Raw genomic sequence first — 16119 nt, 5'->3', positions numbered from 1 at the left:
GAATGCTTATTGGACTTGACATGGCTGAGGTCATTCCAGGCTGGGAGAGTAATGGCAGGTGTCTTATGCTGAGTTTTCTCCAGAGATGCAAAACTAGTATGAATGTACGTATGTATGTATGTATTTATCTATTACTTATCATCTATCTATCTATCTATCTATCTATCTATCTATCTATCATCTATTTCTCTCTCTCTCTCTCCCCCCCCCCAGTCTGTGACATTCAGCTGTATAGACTCCCATGTAAGGCAGGAACCAAAAAAGAGTGAAAGAACCAAAAGGAAGCGAGTGCTGGAGCTGCCAGCTCTGCCAGACTTCCTTATATACTTGAGGGAGGCCACACTTTTAATGAACACCCCCCCCAACTGATTGGCTACTGACAGCCAACCCCATCAAGGGAATGTTTACACTACTTCAGACTTCATCAAGAGAAGGACCACATCACAACGGTCAAACCAGACAATCACAGGCAGCCAAGAAGACACACAACCTTACCCCTCAACGTGGAGGAGCGAAATGGTCTTCAAATGGCACATTCTTCAGTAAGCAGAGCCTCTGGGGAACATATCATGTCTTTTATAACTCCCACATTCCTTCCCCTAACAGACTGCAGCCCTATCTCTGAGACCTCCAAATAAACAGCTCCCTTCTGCTCCCGTCAGCGTCAGCACAGCTGCCTTGTCTGTTAGGACCCACAAATGGTGAAGTAGAATGAAAGTTTATCTCCCCTCTCCCTCCCAAGGTCGTCTTGGAGGCCTCTCTCCCAGTACTGTGCTCCACATTCTTCGTCTGTTTTGGTCTCACTGCCAGCTCATTAGTTTCCGAGTCTGGATATTTCTTGGCTTGATAATCAGTGACCCTTCTTTGGCTGGGGGCCTTGTCTGGCTTGCATTAGCAGCTGCAGCCCTTGTAGAGATCACAGGGAACCCCCAAAGAGCCATATTTGTACGTATCTGCTGGAATGATAATAAGAGCGTCCAAAAGTGAACGGAACACAGTAATTAAAAACATGGCTCTGTCACCAATGGTGGCTTGCCCGTGATGAATAATATTAAGACAAGATGCAGAGGAGCCTTGAGTTTGCATTGAGAGCTGGAGAAACAGCAAGAGGCTGAGTGGGTTCTTAATGCAAACCAGGCCCTTCAGGGTTAAGTGAGGCACTATCGTTTTCAAGATCTTGCAATTAATTTTATGGAAACCTTGGTAAACTTTGTGGTCTTGTTTGTCAGAGATGACTCGCCACATCATTCCTGATGTTCCGCACAGTCATCTGCATGTTGGGGACTGGCCCATGTTTGGCAACATGTTTTGAATGCCGTTTTTGGAATTCCTGGTGGAAGACTGCCTGCTGCCCTGGAGATATGGCTTCTGTATATTTGCAGAAATGGAACAATAAATAAGGACAAACTTGTGGGGGTTTGGGGGAAGGAGAACAAGACGGAGGACAACATTCCACACTTGCCAAATGAAATACAACTTTTTTTTTTTAATTGAAGTCCCTTGCTCTGACTTTGGAAAAATCTGGGATTACATAATCTTTTCTCCAATGTCTTTTTTTTTAAAGAGACATTGGCTTCAAATGAATCCCCAGAAGTTTAAACTAAAATTCAGTTTCTTTTTTAGAGCACCACACCAGAAAGCAAGACAACAGAGCATCCTTCGAGAAGCTGAAGGGGCACAATTGCTGTGTGGAGGCCTCTGGTGGTGATGGCTTTGCCAGTTCTTGTGCCTGGGTTGTGGCCCAATGAGTAAAGAGTTGTGCTGCCAACCCAAACGCACATGGTTTTAATCCACTAGTTGCTCCATGGAAGAAAGATGAACAATCTCCTCCCGTGTTATTTATAGTCTCTGAAAACCCTCTGGAGGGTCAAATGTGAGTTAATTCCAACTTGATGGCACATAACAAAAACATCAGTAATCAGAGGTGACTGCCTTGTTTAGGTGTCTTGTTGGCACCTCCCAGTGAATGTGTGGCTGGGTTTTTCCCAGAAAGATTGAGATTCTTATGCTCTCACAAAGCTTCATCTCTACTCCACCAGAGCCATGTTGTTGTTGATTGCCTTCGAGTCAAGCACGGCTCATAGCGACCCTACATAGCGACCTCTACAACTATGGACATTTACCAAAGTTCATAGTGTTTCCGGAGGCAAGTAAATGCCACTCTTGCTTCCAAACCTGTCATAGAATGTTACTGGTTGAGTCACCTGTGATGCATAGTGACCCCTACATACAGCAGCTCTGAACCCTTCTCTGTCCTGAGCCAATCTCACTCATGCCAATACACCAACCCCCATGGCCCCAGTTACTGTATCAATCCATCTCATCCAGGGTCTCCCTCGCCTATGCTGTCTGTCCACCCTTCTGAACGTGATGTCCGTCTCCAAGGACTGATCTCTCCTGGCCATGTGCCCGAAGTAAGTGAGGCAGAGCTTCAAAATCCTAGCCTCCAAGGAGAGACTTGGTTTCACCCTCTCCAAGACAGACCTATTTGTTTTCTTGGTGGTCCATTGTATGTTCAAGACTCTTCTCCAGCACCACAAGTCGAAGACATCTATTCTTCTTCCGACATCCTTAGTCATTGTCCAACTCTATGAAGCATAACAGTTAAGAAAACCATGACCTGGATTAGGCGCATCTTTGTATCTAGACTGACATTGTTGCTCTTTAGCACTCTGGAGATGTCAGACAGTATATAAAAGCTAAACTGGGCCTGGCTGCCTAGAAGTCTTAAACAACCTCCACCTGCCTGAAGTGGATACTGAAGAGAGGGTGAAAGAGAAAAAAAAAACAAACCAACAACAAAAACCCGTTATATGGTCATGGTTTGTAATCTAGTGGCCACTGCTCATTCTCAGGAACCCCTCAATGATGCAAGTGGCTAATATGCTTGGCTACTAACTGAAAAGTTGGAGGTTGGAGTTTACCCAGAGGTGCCTCAGAAAAAAGGCCTGACCATCTGCAACCAAAATAACAGGCCACTGAAAGGTCTACAGAGGACAGTGTAATCCTAACACATAAGACCTAGCTGTGAGTCAGAAACAACTCCATGGTAACTAGTTTAGACACAAGATCTGGTTATAAAAACATCAGACCTGCTTTCTCACCACCACCCACCAAAAAAATAAAATCAGCAGACGTGCCTTCATCCTCACTCATTTAGGCAGTGAACTGTGGGGCTCTAGGTGCAACTGGGCATGTGGATAGCAGTCTTATGACCACCATTTCCAACCTTGAATTTGAACATCTTCTGCTGGTCTTGTTTATCTCTCTTGAATTTCCTACCAGCTTTTTCCTCCCCAACATGTCTGTTCTCACCAACTCTCAACACTGGAGGGAATCTGTACTGGACAAGAGTCAGTGAGGGATTAGGACAAGAGGGAGAGGAGGCCAACAATCACGGAGGGAAGAAAGTAGCATCTCAGGCAGGTGACGCCTACCTCCTCCTACCCAGTGGCAGGGTGGCAATATTCTTATTGATAATTTTTTTTAAAGTGCCAGGCCTCTGCTCATTTGCAAATCATGGCATCTAATTTGCATACCAGATCCAGGAGGCCCCAACTCTGCATATGGAAAATGCAAGAGAGTATAAATAAGATAAATGGATTGCATAAGTCAGCTGATGGCAACTTTTTAGCTGTGGCCAGCATGCTCCGTGCAGTGCACGTGAGCTATGGAAGGGCTCTGTCAATCAGGCCCTTTATTCCAGTCCTGGAAGCGGAGCGCAGGATGTGCGCACGCACACACAGAATCCTCAACAACCTCGGCTTGGAAATAGACCATTCATCAGTCCCCGCACAGCGCACGTGGCCTCCAAGCCCCTAATGGAGGTGAGGAAAAGCTCGCGGAGACTGCCTGCATTCAAGGACTGCCCTTCAGAAAGAAGATTTCTGCCTGCAGCCCCAGGGTGGCCAATTGCAAGCCATTCACCTTGAACCTGCTTGACTGAGTGACCAGTAGCTGAAAGCGCAAAAAAGAAAAGTGGCTGGGGGTGGGGTTGGGGGAAGAGTTGCTGGAAGCAGGGGCTGGGGATCTTTTCTGCTTTTCCCATGTGTCCTTACCCTGGGAGGCTCTGTCACCTCTCCGTATAGGCTGGCCATTTCTAAGCAGCCATATCTCAGAACACAGGATGTCTGGGATCCTGCTCAACTCAAAGAACAGTGACCCTGGCAGCTGGCCACTGGCCCATGTCCACCTCTCCACCTCCTCCTCTGGCAGACACATGGGTCGCTGTGGCTGACCCACACTCCTTCCAGACTTGGGCCATCCATCATCGCAGTGCTGGCCAGGGCAGCCGTGAGCGGGCGGGGCATCATTTTTATCAGCGCCAACTCAAGAAGCGAGTTGCTCGATTGGGGGGTGGTGGCGGCGCTGATGGTGGGAGGGCTGGTGGTGGTGGGCTGCTCTGGTGGGTTATGTGATGAGAGGCGCGCACTTTTTGTAATCAGTTAATGGGTTGGGAATGTGGGGTAGGCTTCTTTGGCCTTTTGGTTTGGGATTAATAGACCTAAGACAATAGATGGGAACCTAAAATGGCTCAGGAAAAGAAAGCGGGCCTGGGATGGGGGAGGGGTGAGAAGTGCAGCTTCTGGGGGCCGCGCTGAGGCAGCAGTGGGCAGTGCCGATGGGAAGGTGGGCATTTGTTTGTGGGGGGGATGGATTTGATTCAGAAAGCTTGCTAGGGATTGCTTTTGAGCTCAGATTTTTATAAGACCCTGTAAACACGTGTGTGTGTTTGCACGTGTATTTGGTGAGTGTGTGTGCGTGTATGTGGGATTGTATACATGTGTTTGTGTATGTTTGTGTTTATGGGCATGTGTCTAGACTGGAGAGAGTTAATGTGTCTGTATGTTCGTGCCTGAATAGTGAGTGTGATGTGTGTAGTGTATGTGTGTTTGTGTGTGTGACATCTGTAGAGTATATACATGGTATGTGTATAGTGTATATACAGAGAGTATGTGTAATGCATGTTGTGCAGTATACATGATATGTGTGCATGTGCACGTGTGTGTGTGTGTGTGTGTGTGTGTGTGTGTGTGTGGTCTGGGTCTGACAGACTTCCACACTGGGCTTAACTCATCAGGCCCCTTTCTGCTGGCCTCTCTATACTGCCCTTTCCTGTAGACGGACCACTGGCCGTTTCCCTTCGCCCAGGCTCCTGGGGCTCAACCTGCAACCCCTTGTCCCTGATGGAGTGCTCTCCCTCCCCTGCTCAGAGTAAGTAAGCCCAGGCTCAGAATAAGTACCACTGTCTCCTCTTCCTCCTACTCTCTTCTGGAAGGAGGGACCCACAGAGACTTCCCTGTCAATCACAAGGGGAGAAATGTGGAGAGTAGGGCAAGAAGAGGGTAGATGCAGAGAAAACAATTGCGGTGATGGCCACAAATAGTACAAGTGAGCACTTCACAAGGGTTCAAGGTTTTGTCAAGGTTCTAAAGTAGCAGGGCACCTCTGAGGCTAGGGTGACTCTTGACTGAGGTGGCTGCCTGGAGCACAGCATATTTCTCAGTTGCAAAGGCATTAGAATGCCTCTCAGACACATAAAAATAGGGCCCTGGATATCAGCAGGGTGTCCTGGGATTTAGTGGCACTTGCCCCTTCTTAAGAAAGGGGTGATTTGGGCAGGGAGGGTGGGTAGATGCCCAACAATGAAAACCAAGCTCGGCTTCATGATCATGAGGGTGGTAGGAGCTCTATTGGCTGGTGGCTTGGTGCCTGGAGGGCTGGAGCTGGGATCCCAAAGTGAGTCACTCCCTTGATGGCCTGCAGCCTGGCTTGGAAGGGAGCTGATTAGACTTTGTTTCCTTCAACCCCAGAAACATGAGAAGAATCCCTTTGGGATTGAATAAGCATCGCCTTTTGTGTGTACAATTTTGGTTTGGATGGGGCAGAAGTCCCTGAGAGGAAGATAATTTCTCCCAAACCCCAATTCAGTGAGGTTTTTTTTTAGATTGCGTAAGGGAAAACCCCAACTCAAATGTGCTAATGCAAAAAGGCAGCTTTTGTTTCTTGTAACTGGACTGGTGTGGAAATTAGACATGGCTGGATCCAGGGGGCAAACCCACTACTTTATTGGCAATCTCACTTCCTATTTGACTATTCTTGACTCTGCTTCTCTCTGTGTTGCCGTCATTCCCTGCACACAGCTCTCTCCATGCAGCTCAACAGCTTGCTGTCTGCACAGACTCCCAGTTTAGTGCCCTCCTGGAAACAGGGCTTCGCTCTCCTATGCAGTGATATGTTGCTAAGTGGTTGACAACTGGATTTCCCAACAAAATAGCCTTCGTCTCCGGCATCTGTCAATTTCTCCATGGCACAAGGATTCCCATCAGAGTAAATTTCAAGCTACCAGAGAAATGCACATATCTGGTGCTCATGACTCAAAATCAAGGGCTTCTAGCACATGGCTAGCCACATCCCTTAGCCACAGAAAAGCAGTCTGATCACCTCTAGATGCTTCTCAGACTTGACCTTGGACCGAACGTCATGTTCAGGATTATTGTGCTGATGGGCCTGAGCTTGGTGCCTTGTTGCCCTGTGGCTGGGGTAGGAGAGGGAGTCTGGGATGGCGGGACTAAGAGCCATACTAGAACTGCATGCAATGGGAGCAGAGGCCCTGCAAAGAAGAGTCCTAGACATGTGTTCACGGGAGTCCTCCTCCCATTGCTGCTACTCCCCAGGGCTTCTCATATATGCTGCTAGCAGCTGTTTCGTGAAGACAGACAAGGGGTGCTGCTGTCAGAATAACATTCTCAAAGCAAGAAGCTGAGGAAAGGGGTGGGACCAATGAAGAGTTAGGCAAGGACAAGAAGGGTAAGGGGAGCCTTTTTTATGGGTCTCAGCCCATTAGGAGATGGTGAAAGGGCCTCGGGGTTGAGCCAAGTGTGATAGCCCCCCCCCCCCCCGGGAGTGTTCTGTCTTCTTTCTCAGGGGAGGCCTCACAGTGGCAGGGCTGCCTGCAGAGGGGCAGTGTCCTGTGGCGGGGGACTGTGACCTCCTAGGCTGAGCACAGGATGTTGGAGGGCCCCAAGGAGGGGCTGACTCATCTGCTCATAGGAAATAGGCCAGGCGACCAGGTGCAGCTAAGGTGTGTGTGTGTGTGTGTGTGTGTGTGTGTGTGTGTGTGTGTGTGTGATCAGCATTGCAGCAGGCAGGCAGGTACCTTATTAAGGACCAGGCAAAGTAAAAGTCCCCGAGGGAGTTAGGACAAGGTGAGTGAGTAAAGGCAAGGGAGGACAGTCCATCTGGCAGGGTTCGTGGCCCTGTGGCTGTCAGGTGAGCCGAGCTGCAGATGGCTGCTCTGAATATTTCTGAGCAACCTGGTCACATAGGCAGTGGGAAGGCCTCTAACTGCCCTGTGGGCCTGGTATTCATTGCTGACAAGTTGAGGCAATGCCAAGTCATGAGGATCTCATGTGTTACAAACAAAGTAGAACTGTGTCCTATAGTTTTCTTGGTTGCAATCATTACAGAACTAGATGGCCAGCCCTTTCTTCCCCAGTGATGAATGGGTTTGAACCACCAAGCTTTGGGTTAGCATCATTGTTAGGTGAGGCCGAGTCACTCTGCCTTACCTTATGCATACATAACAGAACACATGTTTCTGGGTCCTGCGCTATCTTCACAATAGGTGGTATGTTTGAGCCTGTTGTTACAGCCATTGCATTCATCTGTCTCTTTGAGGGGCTTCCTTTTCACTGACCCTGTACTTTACCCAGAGTGATATTCTTCTCTAGGGACTCATCTCTCATAAGTCACTCCGAGTCCCTCAAAGTAAAGGAGGTAAAGTTTTGCCATCCTCACATCTAAGGGGTATTCTGGCTGTGCTCCTCCAAGACAGATTTGTTCATAGTTGAGTACAAACTTCCAGTTAATGTGGTTAAATGCTGACTAAAGAAGATAGGAAACTGCTCTCTCGAAATCTCACATTGTCAAGCAATGGGTCTCAAAGTATGGTCTTCACACCAGCAGTGGCAGCATCACCTGGGGACTTGTTAGAAATGTAGACTTTCAGATTCTGCTCCAAACATGCGGGGAGTGGGTCTGGCCATCGGTGTTTTAACAAATGTCCCAAGGGATTCTATGTGGTGTAAGCTCAAGTGTGAGAACTACTATTGCAAAGGAATAGCTGATGTCCAGAAGTGTCTTCAAGGGCAAACATCAGGTAGAGGTGTGGACTGGTTGTTCTCTGTTTGCCCCCTCCCTGCCCCAGATTCATTCTCGACCCTTTCCATCATGCTCTGTGCCCTGGAGACTGATCTGTCAGCCTGACCCACTGGGATCCCTTTGTGGCTGGCTTTCAGTTAGTTGAGCTAGGCCAATGAGAGGCTCAACAGAAGGGCTCACTTTCACTTGGGTTTGACCAAGAGGAGTATGTAATTTCAGTTGAGTTGGGCTAATGAGAAGACTAAATTTGAGCTGGGATTGGCCAATCAGGGGCAATAGACTGGAGATGGAAATTGGAGCTCTGGTGACCTTCTGGCTAAGACATGTTACCAACCCAAAGGCAGGTGGTTCAAATTCACCAGCTACTCTATAGAGAAAGATAAGCAATCTCCTCCCCTGCCATTTGCAGCCTCTGAAAACCCACTGGACAGTGAGCTATCAATTGATTCTGACTCAGTGGCAGATTGGAGATAGGCAGAGAGACTCTGGGATAGTTTTTGGTTCCCTCCTTACTATGGACTAGCCTGGTTCTGCAGGTCCTTCCAGAGAGCCTCCCTCCTACCCAAGGAATCTCCAAAGTTCCACCTCTCTCTGAGCTCTCATGTAATGCTTTTCTCATTTCTTTGGCCCCCAGAGTAGTAATATAGTCCAGATGTTTCTTCAACACGGTTCCCTCTTGGTTCTCTTCACCTGTCAGCACCTCTGCAAATGCCCCCAGCATTAAAGTCTGTTTATCTGAATCTCCTGGGGTGAAGGTTGATTATGAGCAGTACTCAACTGATACAGGATGTGGAATACCTGTGTCCCCCAGAAAGATCACCAGGTGCTGATGCTGGCCTTTTGTACATGGCAAGTCATACTCTGATGCTTATACGCAAATAGATGAAACTGTAACTGGCAAGTGTTCTAGGTTCAAGTCAGTGCTTGATTTAATGTAACCCTCTCCTTAACCCGTTACCATTGACTCTGTGAGCAACAGATCTGAACCTTGTCCTAGATGGTTCCATTCTCACACTTCCTGACATAGTAGAGACCATTATAGCAGTCACTGTGTCAGTTTACCTGGTTGAGAGTCTTTCTCTCTTCCACTGACCTTCCACCTTTTCAAGCATAATGTTCCTTTCCAAAGAATAGACTTTCCTAGTAACATGCCTGAAGTATGTGTGATGAAGCTTTATCGTGTTTGCCTCCAAGGAGCACTCTGACGGCACTTTCTCCAAGACATATCAGTTTGTTCTTTTGGCAGTCCATGGGATATTCAGTAGTCTTCTCCAGCAATACAGCTTAAAGGCATCAATTCTTCTTCTGTCATCATTGTCCAACTCTCAGATGCATAGCAAGTGACTGAAAAGCCTGAATCAAGCACACTTTAGTCCCCAAACTGACATCATTGCTCCTCAGTAATTTGGAAAAGTCCTTGACTACAGACTTTCCCAGTGCAATACTTACACTGATTTCCTGACTGCTAGTACCAAGTCTATTGATTGCAGATACAAGGAGGGATGAAGTAGTTGACAATTTCAATCTTATCTCCATCTACTATGATGTTGCCTATTGGTCCAGTGGCTAGGATTTTTGTTTTCTTAACATAGAGATGCAATCTTTATTGAAGAGACATTAAAAGCCAACAAGCAAAGAAATCAGATTCTGATTCAGGTGATTCCATGTGTGTTCAAATAGAACAATGGTCCAAAATATTTTTAATGGTTATAAAGTTTTGAAATTTGATATGAGTAACTGATGGTCTATTCCAAGTCAGCACCTGGCCTGGTTTTGATTGCTGATATGGAGCTTCTCCAGATATTTTTTCCATAGCTGTAGTTAATCTGATTTCTATGCAGTCCATCAGGTGAGGTCAACATGTAAAGTTGCCTTAAGTGTTTTTTGTAAATGTATTTGCAATGAGTGATTGAATGTACAAAATTAAATCATTCTATCTCTGGCCTCATTTCTGTCACCAATAATTATTGCCTTGATTGCATGTTTTGGTCAATTTCATACTGTAGAAGTTGATAGAAATCCTCAATTTCCTCCTCTTTGGCTTTAGTTGTTAGGCCAGGTGCTGACTGTGGAACAGACCACTAATTATGCATGTGCAAGTTCAAGCTGAAGCAAAAGAAAATGAAAACAAGTCCACAAGAACCAAAATATGACCTGAGTCTAACACACCTGAATTGAAAAATCATCATAAGGATAGGTTTGAGGCATTTAACACCAATAATCAAAGACCAGAGAAATTGTGAGATGACATTAAGGACATCATCCATGAAGAGAGCAAAGGAGCATTACAAAGACAAAGGGAAAAGAAAAACCAAAATGCATGTCAGACTATGAAAACTACATTAGAGCATCAAGAAGGTGAATTAAAGGGAAGAGAAGCCGAAGTAAAGGAGATGAACAATTTTCAAAGGACAACTCCAAGAGACAAAGCAAAGACTATAATATTATAACAAAGTATGCAAGAGCTGGAGTTGGAGAATAAAAAGGGAAGAACCCACTCAGTATTTCTCAAGTTGAAAGAACTGAAAAACAAAATCAAGCCTGAAGTTGCGATGTTGAGTGGTGCTATGGGCAAAATCTTGAATTATCCAGGAAGCATCAAAAGAAGATGGAAGAAATAATGTAACAAAAAGACTTGGTTGACATGGAAACATTTCAAAAGGACCAAATGAATAAGAGTCAATGGCAATGAAAGATGAAGTTCAAGCTGCACTGAAGGCATTGGCAAAAAATAAGGCCCTGAGAATCAGTGGGATACCAATTGACATATTTCACCTAACAGATGTCCTGGATTTTCTCACCAGTCTATGACAGAAAATGTGGAAGATAGCTGCATGGCCAGCTGACTATATAACATCCCTGTGTGTTCTCATTTCAACAGAATGTGGAAATTATAGAGGAATATTATTAATATCACATGCAAGCAAAATATTGCTGAAGATCATCCCAAAACAGCTAGAACAGACACACACACACACACACACACACACACAGACACACAGAGACAGGCACACAGACACACACATCCACAGACACAGACACACACACACAGACACACAGACATAGAGTGGGTTTTAAAGAGGCCACGGCATTAGGGATACCATTGGTGATGTCAGATAGATCCTGGCTGAAAGCAGAGAAAACCAGAAGAATGTGCTTTACCAGCTATGAAAAGGAATTTGACTGTGAATTATAACAAATTATGGCTAACATTAAGAAGAATGGGAATACCAGACACCTAACTATGCTCATGTGAAACCTACACCTAGAACAAGAATCTGTTGTCTGAACAGAGCAAGGGAACACTGCATGGTTGCATTGGGGTTGAATCCTTTCTCCATATCTATTCAATATGTACTCTGAGCAAATCATCTGGGAACCTGGACTCTATGAAGAGGAATGTGGCATCAGCATCAAAGGAAGCCTCATCAACAATCTGTGTTGTGCATCCTTGCTTACTGAAAGTGAGGTGGATTTGAAATGCTTGCTGCAGAAGACCAAAGACTACAGCTTTCAATATGGCTTGCATCTCAACATCAAGAAGACAAAAATCCCCACCACTGGCCCAATAAGCAACATCATGATAGATGGAGAAAAGACTGAAATTGTCAATGGTTTAATCTTACTTGGATCCACAATCAACACCCTCTGTACTAGCAGTCAGGAGATTAGGAGGCATAATGCATTGGGCAAGTTTTCTGTACAAGACTTTTCCAAATTACTGAGGAATAATGATGACAGTTTGAAGACTAACGTGTCCTTGATTCAGGTCATTGTCTTTTCAATAACTTGCTACCTATTTGAGAGCTGAACAGTGAGTAAGGATGGCAGAAGAAGGAATGATGAATTGTGGTCTTGGAGAAGAGTACCGAATATCCCGTGCACTGCCAAAGAACCAACAGGTATGTCTCGGGAAAAGTGCAGCCAGAGTGCTTCCTTGGAGGCAAGGATGGCAAAGCTTCATCTCTTGTACTTTGGGCATCTTGCTAGGAAAGGACACTCCTTGGAAAGGGACATCATGTTTGGAAAGGTGGAGCGTCAGCGAAAGAGAGGAAGACTCAGCAATGGTCTCAAGCGTGTCAGAGATGATGAGGGTGGTACGGAATAGGATGGATTTTAGATGTGTTTCATAGGATCACTGTGAGTTGTACTCGACTTGACAGCACCTAAGAACAACAATAACAATGTTTTGAAAGTAGATTGCCCAACCTTTCTTCCAAAGTTCTTTTAGATGGAACTGAATTACTGATCTTTCAATTAGTAATAGTAGTTTCTTAACTATTTGCACCACCTGGAGACTCACAAAGGGCATTGAGTAGGACCAATAAATTAAAGCCAGAATGTACAATTTGTGTGAATTAGGATTTAATTCTTCACATTTCATTATGGAGAACTTGGCCTCAAGTTTCCTTTAAATGGTACAGTCCTCTCCAGGGCATTTAAAATATAATTTCTCATTTAGTCAACATCCACAGAGCTCATACAATATGGCAGACATTGGGCTAGGTGCTGGGGATTCAGAATGAGAGAAAATGTGATCTACAACATTTTAAAACAATATCCAACTAGTACTATGCTCCTGCCTGTCTTTCTGTACACCTTTGAAGCTCTTCTGGAAATTACTTCTGTTGGCTGATACAAATAGTAATTGAGCTCAACCGTTAATTCAAAGATTGGCAGTCTGAGTCCACCAGAGGTATCTTGAAAGAAAGGCCTGGTGATCTACTTCCTGGCGGGGGAAATAAAAAATCCTGCAGAACAGTTTTATTCTGAAACACATGTCGTCACAGTCAGAATAAACTTGACAGCAATCATTAATGTACAGAACCCACCAAGACAAAATAAAATGGGAAGATAAGAGTGAGGTGGAAATCAATAAGATTGGCATTCCAACGTCCATTATCCAAACCAATCCTTATTACAAAAGCATTCATTTTGTAAAACTCAACCCACCTGCCACAGCTGATTGGTCTGAGGCTAGACATCCGCCACGATCTGGACCAATCAGAGTTATCACTTGTTTCTTTTTAACCTGAGATAGGCAAAAGCATCAGGGAGGAGGCATTTCTTTCAGTGGTAGAGATTGTAAAAGGCAAACTCAGCGACTGTTGGTAATCATGCTTCCTACTTTGTAGGAATGCTGGATTTAAGGGAAAAGGCAGTAAAGATGAAGTCAGAGAGAAGCCTAGATATGAGGTGATAGAGTGCTCCCTAGCTCACATTCCTCTGCCTTAAAACACTCCAATAGATCCCCTTTTTTGTTTAATATAGTGCAAACTGGTTTCTGTCCCTTCCAACTAGATAAAAAAACAAAACACAACGACACAACAACAGAACACACCACAACATACAACTGAATGAAAAACAAAAGTAGGAAAATAAAATGAAGCAAAGGTTAAGGTGGTTGTTGTGTGACATCAGGTCGCTTGCGACTAATAGCGATCCTATCTACAACAGCCCTATAGAACCCTGTTCTACCCTGTGCCAATCTTATTGTTTCCGACACACCTACCCCCATTACTCAAGTTGCTGAATCAGTCCATCTCATCGACGGTCTTTCTCTCCTGTGCTGTTCCTCCACCCTCCCAAGCATGATGTCCCTCTCGAAAGACTGCTCCCTCCTTGCAACATGTCCAAAGTATGTCAGATGAAACTTCAGAATCCTTGCCTCCAAGGAGCAGTCTGGTTTAACCCTCTCCTGGATGACCTTGTTCATTGTCTTAGTAGTCCATGGTATATTTAATACTCTTCCCCAGCACCACAGCTCAGAGGCATCTATTCTCCTTCTATCATCCCTAGTCATTGTCCAGCTTTCTGATGCATAGCAAGTGATTGCAAAGACTGTGGCCTGTACCAGACACACCTTGGTCTGCATACTGACATTGTTGGACAGCATTTCTACTCCATGGCCTCTTAGACATAGTAGATCTGAGCCACACAGTTGGTGCTGAGCATTTTAGCACCCAGCTCAAAGGAAGAGATGTGATTTATAAGATCCACAGTGTTTACAAAAATAAAAACAAATACTGAGACCAGGCAGGACTTCTCTGTGGGTCTCTTTAATGAGAGCACTAGGCAATAGAAGAGAGTCCCAGGGTAGTGCAATACTTTTTTTTAAATTGATATTTTAATGAAAGTTTACAGAAAACTTGGATTTCCATGCATTCATTGTTGCACATTTACCTCCCAATCCCCCCCAGTTCACTTTTCTCTTTAAAAAGATACTTTGATTGTTGCACAATTTCTTCCTTCCCCCCTGCCTCCCCAGTCCACTTACACCTCTTACTCTGGACTATTGTCATGCAAATAATACCTAATCATAAATTTCTTTTAGATAGTTCATTCCCTTATTTATTTGAATGCAGTGTTCATTATTTAGTCCCTCTTTTTATGCCACTGTTATAAAACAGGACTGACATGGGGGTTGGGGGGAACTAAGTGCAATACTTAACATGCTTGGCTTCTAATAAAATTTGGAGGTTTGAGTCCACACAGTGGAGCCTTGGAAGAAAGGCCTGACAATTGATTTCCAAAACATCAGCCAGTGAAAACCCCAAGGTCCACAGTTCTACTCAGGGTGCTTATGGAGTTGTCTTGTACCAGAATCCACTAGATGTCTATGGACTGGGAAATCTGACAGTAGTTTCAAATGCTGTCTGAACCAGAAATAGTATCAAATGCAAACTGTATTTGAGGGTAAAATTTAGAGAGCTGCATTTTAGCAAGCCCTCCCTCTAGATGATTCTAAGGAGTTCTAACATTTGATCAACTCTGCAATATAATAAGCAATGTCTCTGCAACATCATATTCCAATAGTGAGCTCAGGAAGGAGCTTAATCAAGCTTTTTCTCCTAATAGTGATCAATACTTGTCACAAATATCCAGTCTTTTTGTTTTATCTTATTTTTGATGTATAATTATCGAAACTTCTTTTTCTTCTTTTTAATTGTGATTTGCGTGAAAGTTTACAAAGCAAATTGATTTTCACTCGATCATTCATACACATTTTGTTTCGTAACATTAATGCCCACAATGTAATCACCATTTCCCCAATTTTTCCCTGTAGCTTTCATCTCCAGTCATCCTTCTATTTTACTTCTTCCTGTCTTCAGGGCTTATCCTTGGGCAAATGTTGTTCTGTTGACCTTATATAATTGGTTATTCTAAGGAGTGCCTGCTTCCCTGATGTTAGATCATCTTATATAGGTCTGTCTATTGTTTGATTGAAAGGTTGAGTTTTGCTCCAGGTTAAAAGGGTCACTAAGGGGTTCCATGAGTCTCTACTGAAGTATTAAGTTTGTCCTTGTTATGATTTTGAGTTTTGTTCTACATTATCTTCCACTCTATCCAGGATCTTCTACTGTCATCTCTTTTAAAGTGTTTAGCCACCATAGCAAGACTCTTCTGATCTCATGGAAGTTGATGTTTGCTTAGTCCGTTAGTTCTTTGGACTAGTTCTTTCTATACATCCTTTCTGTCTTTGTTCTGAACAGGGTGAGACCAATAGTCGCACCTTACATGGATGCTCACAAGCTTTTGAGACTTCAGTCACTACACACCAAAGTAAGATGTAAAATTTATTTATGCACTATGTTTGACCCACAGTTATATGCCAATTGACCCTGATAATCTTCAAGAGTATGGACCCAAGGCCCCAGGACCAACATCCCTTAGGATGCTGATTACAAGTAGGAAGCTTACAAAACATTGCTTCTGTATGAGCAGCATATGCTAATATGAATATAGAAATATAATCTGCCAAACCTATGCATGGCTACACTTGCAGTCTTTCCTACCTATCCATTCCTGTTCATCTTACCTTTACTCATCTTTATAAGTGTCTATTATATAGTGATTAATGTTCATGCCTCTTTTCCTCATCCCTGGTAACCATCCAAGAATACTAGAGGTCTTATATAGTATTAGTACTTGGGTGACTTACTTTATTCAGCATAA

This window comes from Elephantulus edwardii, unplaced genomic scaffold (assembly GCF_000299155.1).
Source record: "Elephantulus edwardii isolate Elephantulus edwardi_28Jun2011 unplaced genomic scaffold, EleEdw1.0 scaffold00210, whole genome shotgun sequence".
Taxonomy (NCBI): Eukaryota; Metazoa; Chordata; class Mammalia; order Macroscelidea; family Macroscelididae; genus Elephantulus; species Elephantulus edwardii.
Note: the sequence above shows the minus strand (reverse complement) of the source record.